General features: G+C 39.2%; 1 long non-coding RNA gene across 1 annotated transcript; it reads left to right on the top strand.

The window, feature by feature from the left end:
• The first annotated feature begins 3,067 nt into the window (after window positions 1–3,067).
• Window positions 3,068–6,344, top strand: LOC128633094 (uncharacterized). Its single transcript, XR_008396766.1, has 2 exons — window positions 3,068–4,211; window positions 4,242–6,344. It is a non-coding gene; the product is annotated as an uncharacterized LOC128633094 (long non-coding RNA).
• Window positions 6,345–9,321: the final 2,977 nt, after the last annotated feature.

Below are 9,321 nucleotides of genomic sequence, written 5' to 3'. Positions count from 1 at the left end.
TAAAATCAATCAGCATGTCTTGATGTTAACAGTCCGAAGAGAACTTTAATAATAGTTTATGTGGTGTGTATTGTGCCACTTAGTTTCTTCTGCACAGACATCTTTATCTTTGCCTGACTAATGATAAAATTGATCAGCTGACATGTGAACCTGTTCGTTTTGAGTGATATTAATAAAAAAACCCTGAAAAGTAGAACCGACCCGAGGTAACAGTCTCAGGCTGATCACAATGTGGTCCGTATCAGGGAGGTCACATCCTCCCTGTTGAGATAATGTTGAGCCTAAACATTTGGTATTAGAGAGCAGTCTACCTTCATGAACTGACTCGCTAAGAAGAGCTGGAATAACCATAATTAATTTGTATCGGTGATTCCTATATGGGTATGTGGCTATACAATATCTTAAGCAGTGTAAGTGCGAATTCTTCTGGCGTGTGGTATTTGTGTTGTATAATGCTGAATAATTTCTGCATGTTTTCTCTTTAAATGCTGTGTATATGTCCAATGATAAGTAATTAGTAAGATCAGATGGCAGTAGCAGTCTGCACATTTTAAATTCTTTATAATGTGTTGTACGCCTGTTACAGATGTGATATCTGAATCAGTAACATTAGAATAAGGTGATGATTTGATTACTTACTTTTGCCGACATGTTGTGCTGATATGAGTTTGGGAGGTAGTTTAATTACGGTCCCTTTACAATAGTGTAGTTTGAAGTGTTTTTTCCTGAACCGTAGATTGGTGAATAGAATAGAGTAGTTACGCAAATATATATGTGTGGGTGTGTATATATATACATATGTGCTATACGGTGTGCTATGGATATGTCATACAAAGTATACGAGTTACAATATTTAAATAATACAAAGCAGTGGTCACAAACTCGAGAACCTGTGAAGTGAATTGAATTGATAGTACGTTATATAGCAGCTGAGAGCTGATAAAAACTGAGAGCTGTGAACTGGACGCAGGTGTGTGTGATCTGGGAATTGCAGTTCATGGCAGCCAGCCATGTTTGTGGACCGCAGTGAAGGATGGGAAATGTGGTTTGTGATATGAGTAGATTTAACACTACCTCAATATGGTCAAATACAGTTTAAATGAAATGGATAAAATTATAGGGCGAATCTTATGCTTCTTACAATTGTGCATTCAGCCAAGATGATAAATTTTATTAGACTAAGTTAAATACATATTCACATTCCTCGAAAGTGAGCAACATTTAAATGTCATGTATGAAGGATCTGAGTGATATTTTGAGTACAGTATGTTGATACAGTTATAAATTAATAAGAAACAAAATGCATGTACATGCATGTATACCATTTAGACTACAGACTAGTGCTGTACACATAGAACCAAATTCACTAGGTTGTTTTGAATGTAAATTAGTGGAATACAAGTGGCTAGAGGACTGTAAATGCATATCTAGATCTCAACCTCATTTACTCTATTTTAGTTCTATCTTATTGGGATTATCACTCGTTAGCACAGATGGAATATTAATATGTTCGGGTAGTGTGCACCACAAATTTTCAGACTAAAGGAATTTTGTTTTCCTTTCTCAATATCTTTCTGGTAAATGAAAAACAGGAAGGGATAAGAATGTATCCTTGTCAATTGGGTTTGTACTTTTAAAAATAAATGGACTAGAACTATTTTACAGGGATAACTATACATGAGAGTGGAAAACCCCTTTAAGAGAGGTGTTAATCGATTGATTAGAGCAGTGGAGATTATTTTAGTAAATTTATTTAAATGATTTGATAGACCAACATTATTTAATCTCCGCAGCAATATTTCCTGATTCACGGTGTTGAGAGGCTCTTCTAAATCAACAGACAGGGAAGTGCAGAGGGAACTGTGACATTGTTTTAAGACTTTCAAAACAACAGTTGTGCTGATATGTTTGTATGACCTTAGACTTCTTGCAGACTGATAACATGAACGATTTACTGAAAAAGCTTTCTACAAGGGACATAGGCGAGGAGGTCTTGTTATTGGATTGTAATGATCTAATATAGTTGGATGTCCCTGATTTAATGTAATAAATAAATAAGAAAACTGATTTCCAAATTTCTGGTATAACCTCATTGTCTAATGAAAGATTAACATGATAAATTAAAAGAGATGAAATAATATCAACTGCTAACTTTAGAAATACAGACTCCACACAATCAGGGCCTTGTGATGTGGTTATATCGAACTTGAGTGATCTGTAAACATCAGAAGTCTTAACACGTTAAAAACCGAACTCCTCATATTGAATTGTTTTTAATAGCTTCCTGCGTTATTAAAATCAGGGTATAGTAAATCACGATAAATATTCACTGTTTTAAGGACCAGATCTGATGCATAAATTGGACATTTAATGATGGGTTTTGCAGTTGTGTGTTCCCAGTTGTCTGTCTCCAGTTTCCAAGTACTATAGCCCTGTAAACAATATCTTGAAAGGACATGCCCACTTAGTCTAGCATTATTACAGCAAGCTGTGATAACAAAAGCGATAAGTTTTGCGATACAACCAACCCACCCAGTAACCATTATTTATAGTATGATGTATATAGAATATATATATATATATATATATATATATATATATATATATATATATATATATATATAAGATGTTCCAATTGTAACCTGTAACTGTAATTCCATTCCACATGATATTATTATGGATCAGCGCTTTTTCCAAATGACTGCATGTGAGAGCTCAAGGTCATTATTCCTCTTAACAATTCCTAGATAGGTAGTACACCTGGAAGCGTCTCCTTCGCGGGGCTGTGGGCTCCCCTGTGGTGTACTCCTCTGTGGTCATAGACTCCCTTGCACGCTCCCAAGGCCGTCAGGACATGATTGGGGTCATCCTCCGCCCCATAAAAGCACAACAAATGTTCCTGGACGTTATCAAGTATGGTCTGCAGTGGATCACTGATTGCTCACTAAAGGACAACATCCTGAGATCCGGGTGTTCTTTGGACAAGCCTGACATTGAAATGAACTTATGCTTTGCACCTGAACTATGGCTGACAAACAATAACAAAGACTGTGTCTCACGTGTGGCTGGAAAAGGGGGGTGCTGCTGGGGGGGGTCCTGGCTCAGGGGAATGGGGCGCTTACAGGGCTGAAATTTATGTATTGAAAACAATGGATTTGGTAGCACAAGGATTGCCAGGCTGGAGAGGCTCTCTTAGTGCAGATCATTGGGAAAATTGCTCTCTCACACATCGATCTTACGTTTATCACACCAGGTCATTTCTATTTTGAAAGAACATGATATGGGGATATGGGGTTAATCGATGTGCCACCCGAACTAAAATTCTTAAACCTGTTAGTGTGCCTAACTCACCAACTGTAAGTGTTGTAGTGGTGTCATTAATTCTGTGGAGCCAGTCACTGAGAACACTCACGATTGCCCAGCCGAAATTTGTATTTCGTTGAGCTTAAAAGTTTTGGGTCTGAAATTTCACAAACATTATGAACACCCTGTTCTGCCCAATTGGCTGAATAGAAGTCTATCACTAAAGAATGCAACCTGGTTAAGGGTAGAATTGTTAAAAAAAAATATATATATAATAAAAAATAAATAAAAAATAATATAAATACTGACGTTTAGGCCCATGGATTGTGTCGTCTGTTTGGAGTTGTTTGAATGCAATGAGGTTCTAGGAAACAATTGGAACGGCACTTATCGAACAAATAGTTTAATTGAATTCTGACTGCACTTCTTGCTGTATGTATTACAGCTGCCCCTGATCTTAGCCTCAGAGGGGGAAGGTAGAGGAATGATCTCTGTACTTGCAGGCAACGATGGAGGGTCACCTGAAGTGTGCTCAAGATTATTATTTTATTTTTTTTTTCCTTGACCAGGGATAGGTCTGGCATACCCTGATGTGTGTTGGATACAATTTGTGCTGATACTAAACGTATTTCGGTAGATGCTCTACCTCTTGCACTAATGACCTATCACATGCAGACTAACAGCAATATGTATCTAACACCGCATGAAATGCTTATGGGTCGACCCATGTCTGTGTCTGTTCCTTATGATGGACGGCCGCTGGAGTAATTGCAGATGAATCGAAAAACATATATAAGACCACTAACTATTATGTATGGAGCTATCTATTCACAGGAACACAGCTAAGTACAGTGTTATCAGTGTTATGTGTGAGGCGTCACCGCCTCAACGGGGGGAGGTGTTCGGAGGTGTTCGGAGGTGTTCGGAGGTGTTCGGAGGTGTTCACCCGGAGGTGGGAGTCCCGGAGCCGCGAGAGAAGGCTGACTACAGGGCAGCAGCGGACTAGAACATGCAACCCCTGGAGGATGCTCAATCCTCCAATGACGAGATGGTGGGGAACACGTGAAGGTCCGGTACGAAGCGTCAACGGGGGGTCTGCTCTGTGGCAGACAGGATGAGAAGATGTGAAGATCCATACCCTGGGTGTACGTGCTAGCCTAACCTCTCCCCAAAGGGTGGCTCTCTACAGTACGTAAAGTGCTTGAGCTGAAGACAACCAGCATACAGAGAGATACAGATACTGCATACAACAGACTGTCAAGTATTGTTATAAAATGTTATAAAATGTTTGTGATGTGACGCAATCAGGCACAGAAAAGTATAATGGTGCTGCCGAGCACATAGTGCTGGCCGGGTGGGAATTTTTCCTCATAAGAGGTTTTTTCGCCCACCCCTGACTGCGAAAGACTGGGGTTTGGTTTTTGAGGGGAAGGAAGAATCTGCAGGTCCCGACAAATACAAAACTGTGGGCTGACAGGCCTAGTTGAGAAAGATAGGGACGTGTAGATCAAGTAGTTAGTTACTGTAGTGTACTCATACGTACGGCAATAGTAGTAGTAATGAATGATTAGGGGAACTCGGTTAATCACACTTATAATCGATGTAGGCAAACAAACGTATAATCAAGGTAGTTAGATTTGAAATGATATATATATACATAGTTAAAAGGAGAAGTAAGTTAAGGGTTAAGAGTTATGGCTAGGTACATCTACACATGTCCGGCGCAAAGTGGATGTAGGGGGGTCCTAAGGCCCATTCTCCAGCTGCCAATCTACTATGAGACCCCAGGGCGCACAACACTAGCACGTCTCCCACCAGGTCTACAAAACCTCCTCAGCTCCTGTTCGGATCAGTGTTGCGTAGAAGTGGTTAATGTAAGGGACCCATTGGATTACGGGGACGACGGGCGCAGGGATTATGGCCTTGTTAGAGTAATCCTCCGACAGCTAGCGGGGGACGGCCATGGGGTGCGGCAGAACCAGTTCCTCCACAGATACCCGCTTAATTAAGGTAGTGTATGAGGCTTCACAGCCTCAGAGGGGGAAATGTTGTGGATAAAAAATGTCATAAAATAAACATAAGGGAGAAGAAGGAAAAACGGGCACCTTGACACATAGAAGCGGGATTAGGCGGATTGGAATTACGAGCAATTTAAGAGCAGTAATGGGAAAAAAGTCAAAAAGAAGTGTACGAGCTGAGGAGTGCTAAAAACACACACCCACACACACACTCGTACAGTCAAGACACAACATACATACACACACACTCTCTCTTCCTCATACACACACATGAATAACTTTAATAATATCTTATAGTAATAGAGAAACTCTATAAAAAACAGAATAGTAGGATATGCAGGACAGTAGAACTGTAATGATATTAAGAAGTTGGAAGTACAGTAAACCGCTTTTCAAGTAGTATAAATATATATAAAATAAGAAATATAGTGCAAATATGAAAATAAATTATAAATGAGAAGTACGGGAAAAAAAGGAAAATATAACTTACTCATGATTCAGATGGTGAAGATTCTCGTCTCGCAAGGAAAGCCTTAATTTTTAGAGAACCATGAAGAAAGCCAGTTATAAGGGTGGCTGCCCCCCCCCTCGAGATAACGATAAGACCAAGGTCCCTCCCGGTTGTTTAGTCGTCTTGCTTACGTCATTTTTACTACCTAGGGAAATGGGAATCATGGTTTCTGAAGACCTGGGTAAGGGAGAACCCTGGTTTTTGAAGACCTAGGTAAAAGAGAACCCTGGTTTTTGAAAACCTAGGTAAATAGAAACACTGGGTTTTTGTTTCCTGGGTTGTTGGAAATGCCTGGGTTCTGATTTTATGTGTAAATTAAAACCCCTGGTTTCAATTCTATGGGTAAGTGAAATAGGCCTTTTCTGGAAACCTATGGGTTATCTAGTGTGTAAATACAGTATAAATACTGGAGCTTAGGCTCAGGGTATGGGGGATCACTTCTGAGAATTCTCATCGGTGTGGATCTCGTGTGGTGGAATGGAACAATAAAGCTGGACCCTTGCTTCTTCTCACTCACGGCTGGTGTGTTTTTTCTATCTCCAACTGGGCTCAGAGGTAGATGTGAGTATTGGCTTCTAAGTTGAGTTTTAAATGTTTTTGGGTAATAGGCTAAATTCGAGCCAACAAGACCCACCAGTGTCTAGTGTGTAGCAGAGTGCTGACTCTAAGCATTCAGTTGCCCGATCGAGTTCCCTGGGATCTGTCGGTGATCCAAAACTAATTGACGTCCCTGGGAGCTTATTGATAAAGCTCTATGCAGTTGCTGACATGAATGTACGTTTTACGCGGTAGCGAGGCGAGGTGCAAATATTATAATCAATACGCAATTTAAACAAGATAATGGTCTGAGACAACTTCAGACTGCAGAAATATTACAATATTTTCTATATTTAATCCATATGTTAGTATCAGGTCAAGAGTGTGACCACCATTATGAGTAGGTCCTATTACTGTCATGTAAAGCAGAGAAGGGACTCTGCACTACAATTCCCAGCAACCACTGTACCCTACTGCATCACAGTCACATGACCACCTGAACCTGAATCATGTTCTCCTTACTGAGTACTAATGTGTATATAGCCACAGTTTGCACTGCACTCTTTGTCTTTCATTTGTCTTTCTTTGCCATTGTCTTTCTTGCTGTGTTTAAGTCTCTGGTTTATGTTTAGCTTTTGCCATAGTGTTTTGCCTCAAGGTCATAGTGTATTTTTGTGTTTTGTTTTGTTCTTTATTAAGCTTTAGTGATTCTGCACTTGCATCTGTCTCCACCTTGAATTTGTGACAATTCCACTTTGATTGACCCCTACTGAATCTAAAATGGACACAACCGCTGTTCTCAGATGGACTTCCAGGTTATAAAAATGAATATTATAATCACCAAGAATTAATGGTTCATCTAAAGAAACAACCAGGTTTGAGATAAAATCTGCAAATTCACTAAGGAATTCAGTATACGGCCCTGGGGTCATAAATAATAAATAATATAATATATAAATAATAATTAGCGAAATCGACTTTTTTTTGGCTACATATGTTATACAGGTATAAAGAACTTTAAGAGTTAAATTTATGACTAGGTTTTTGTGTGACATCTAGATTATGTCTATAGATGAGTGCAACATCTCCTCTGCCAGTTAGACGGGGCTGATATATATAACTGTATCCAGGAGGACTGGCTTCATTTAATGCTATGTACTCATTTTGTTTAATAGACATTTCCATTAAACATATTATATTAAATTCCTGATCAGTAATGATTTAATTAACAATAAGCGTCTTAGACTTAAGAGATCAAATATTTAATAGTTCTAGCTTCAGATCAAAGGTGCTGGCTGTGCATTCAGTATGATCTAATTTTATGTTAGTTAGGTTACTAAAACAAACTTTCTGAAATTTTCTATGTATTTGTACAGCTCGGGGAACAGACACAGTCTCTATAGAATTTACTACAAGTGCTGAACTATTAATTGAACATTGATTATGATAAATGTTGTTGGTGTTGGAAGTTGTACTTACAGCAGGTAGTCACATGATGTGTAGCGTCTTGGAGATGTTGTCTGACAGAAGGTCCGCTCTGAGTCTGCTGGGCTGCAGGTCATCAGCATGGAACAACCTAAGATGCCCCCAGAACAGATTACAATTATTAACAAAGAGCAGATTCTGTTCATTGCACCACAATATTAACCATTCATTCCAGTCTACTGAACCTTTCAACTCCATGTCTGTATGTGGGGAGAGGTCCAGAGTATAAGAATTCTGAGGACCTCAAAAAAGGAGCTTTTGATGTTCGTCAGGCTAGAAAAGGTTACAAAACCATCTCTAAAGGGTTTGGACTCCACCAATCCACAGTCAGATAGATTATGCACAAGTGGAAGAAATTCAGGACCATTGTTATCCTCCACAGGAGTAGTTGATCAACAAAGATCACTCCAAGAGCAAGGCTGCAAGGCGAAAGCTACTTCTCTCAAAAAGAGCATTACTGCCCCTCTGCGTTAAATAAGTGAACATGTCAGAAGACTATTGCTAAATCGTTTTGTGTATGGGTGAGACCAAAATAGATTTTTGGTTTAAATGAGAAGCGTTATGTTTGGAGAAAGGAAAACACAGCATTCCCACATAAAAAGCTTATTCCATCTGTGAAACATGGTGGTGGTAGTAGTATGTTTGGGCCTGATTTGCTGCATTTGGGCCAGGATGGCTTGTGTAGCACCCCTTTGGTGTAATACCTATTATTTGAGGGCGCTACCCTGAGTTCTTTTCTATTTATCAAGAGAAATACTAAATACTTACTATTTTTTGTGTTACTCAGCTAATGCCTTGGGTTCCACATACATTCCAGAATTATCCAATTAGTAAATATACTCTTTATGAAATGCCCCCTATATCCCCTCATACCATGATATTCTCTTATCACTGATTATGTATACAGGATCTTATGGAAATGGACTAACTTAAATGTATAATTTTTAAGTCAGTAATTAAATCAACGTTTTAACCTTTTTACTAATGTAGACATTAAGTATTTAATGTAAAAGTTCAGACATTGGACATTCAGCTTCAGTTTTACAGTATATTCAGTTCTCAGAATACCTTATGAAGTTTCAAATGTCACAGTCACAACAACAGAAAAATGTGTTCACAACACTCAGAAGATATAGGCTATTCGCCCAGATTAACCAACAAAAGCCGGAAGTACCCCATAAAACAAACAAACAAATGGTACCCAGTTCCTCATTGCAGGCCTGAATGTAGCTGGCGTACATAGAAGCCTCAAACCAAATGGCTGCTTCACCACGACGGTAAAAAAAAAGAAATGGTACTGTTGGTAAATAATGTGGTCACATTCATGTAGGGTCATTGAAAGATAGAAGAAAAGGAGATTGACGCACATGTAGTCATCTGCGAAGTGCACAGCTCCTTTCTCCGTGACAAACACAGTCTCTGCCCATCCAGTTGGCTGGCTGTCCGATAACTTATTAATAAAGTCCA

Source organism: Ictalurus punctatus, chromosome 7, assembly GCF_001660625.3.
Source record: "Ictalurus punctatus breed USDA103 chromosome 7, Coco_2.0, whole genome shotgun sequence".
In the NCBI taxonomy this organism is placed as follows: domain Eukaryota; kingdom Metazoa; phylum Chordata; class Actinopteri; order Siluriformes; family Ictaluridae; genus Ictalurus; species Ictalurus punctatus.
The sequence above is the reverse complement of the archived record's forward strand: the minus strand, read 5'-3'. Positions and strand labels throughout refer to the sequence as shown.